Below are 1800 nucleotides of genomic sequence, written 5' to 3'. Positions count from 1 at the left end.
CTGAGCCCTGCGCCAAATACTAAACTGGATGGCGCAGGCACGGGATTTACGGGACACTGAGGAGAACCCGAAAGTTAATCAGCTGGACCTGGGCGTGCCAAAGGGTGCGTAGACCGAGCCTCTAGGTGCTGAAGCAACGCCCTAATAGCACCTAGAGGCTCATTAGCATATTTTAAAAGTCTTTATTTTAAGAGAACAGCGTCAGGCAGGGAGTTATAAAGCATACTGTTATGTACTGCTGACATTAGCACATCGCTAATGTCAGTCAGCTACATAACCTTATTTCTTATGACAGAAACCCTTTAAATAACATTGCATAACATTAAACAGTATAACAAGAACAGTTTGCAAGTACCCTGTTCTGGGGTACTGCACATACAGCACAGTTACAAAGTAAAAAAGAGAAATAACAGAAGACCTGACACAAGCTGTAGTCTCTTCTCCATCCTTGAGGGTAGGATAATAATGGAGCACACTTTAGTCTTGGCTGGCCCTCAAAATATGTGAACCCTGCTTTGCTGGTTTTAACATGTTTTATACTTATATTCCTTCGTTTAGGTTTACTAACCCATTCACTTATTAGAAAAAAGTGCCATAGGTCACAAGGGGCCAGTAGGTTGTAAGGGGAGAAGGACCTGGAATATTAAATAAGTAATGGCCTCGTTACTCCCCCAACTATAGTAGTCAGGAGCAGTTTAGACAAAAAGAGATTCATTTTGCTAGTTCTTGGTGCATGTACAAACCACACATGATCCAGGACACACACAGGTTTATTGCCACTTCACTGGAAATTAGCTATTTTGTGGCCTGTGACATACAGACACTTCAACTTTTCATTGGTCAACAAAATGATTATTTGGCAATTTGATTAGCTTTACTCATGAGCAAGGGTGAACATGATTGGTTAAATGGTTCTTCATTACTGTCTCCTGTGAATGCAGCCTTTTAGGGTAGGTTCACACTGAATGTTTTTAAAGGCAGTTTTGAGGCAGATTTACTTGCAGGTTTGTCAGCCATAGTGGATCCAGCAGGAAAGAGAAGTATAAGTCCTTCCTTTATATTTCCGATTATTCATTTCTAATTCACTTATTGCTTTGGCTAAAAAACCTGCAGGAAAATCTGCCTCAAAACCTCCTCCAAAAACTCATTGTGAAACTTCCCATAGGCTGGTGCCACACAGTTGATAAATGAGTTTCAAGCAGAGTGGAAAATATTAAGATAACCTTATCTGCACTCGGTTAATTAAAACACTGGCTGCTATAAATGAGGCTCCACTTGTGAAATGGACAAGTAAACTTTGCCCAGCTGTGACCCGACCTCTCAATGTGATGATGATGATGGCCAGGCATTTTTTTATTCTTTTTTTGGATCTAGCCCAAACTAAAGAATAACGTTCAGATCCTTGCATTCTAAACACGTTTAACATGTTGAATTACCAGGAACAACTCTCTGTTGTCTATTTGATTTGGCTCAAGAAAATGAGCCAGCCAATAAAACAATTGCTCTTACTATGACTAATCCATATCCCTATGCTATTAATTCAAGAGAGGAAGCCATGGACAAGTTTCAACAGAAAGCAGAGTTTACACCACTACTAGTCAGTCATATATACATAATCTCACTTCATCACAATGTGCTACATTAGTAAAATAAGGCTAGTTTAACACTAGCGTCATGAGTTCTGCCGGAGCTCTTTAGATCCAGCACTACCGGATGTTAACGCAATGCCCATTGACTATAATGGTGTCCGGTGGAGAGCCAGCCACTACCCGGCAAATAGCCCTGGAACACACACTCCTC

Source organism: Bufo gargarizans, chromosome 6 (assembly GCF_014858855.1).
Source record: "Bufo gargarizans isolate SCDJY-AF-19 chromosome 6, ASM1485885v1, whole genome shotgun sequence".
NCBI classification, from domain to species: domain Eukaryota; kingdom Metazoa; phylum Chordata; class Amphibia; order Anura; family Bufonidae; genus Bufo; species Bufo gargarizans.
Note: the sequence above shows the minus strand (reverse complement) of the source record.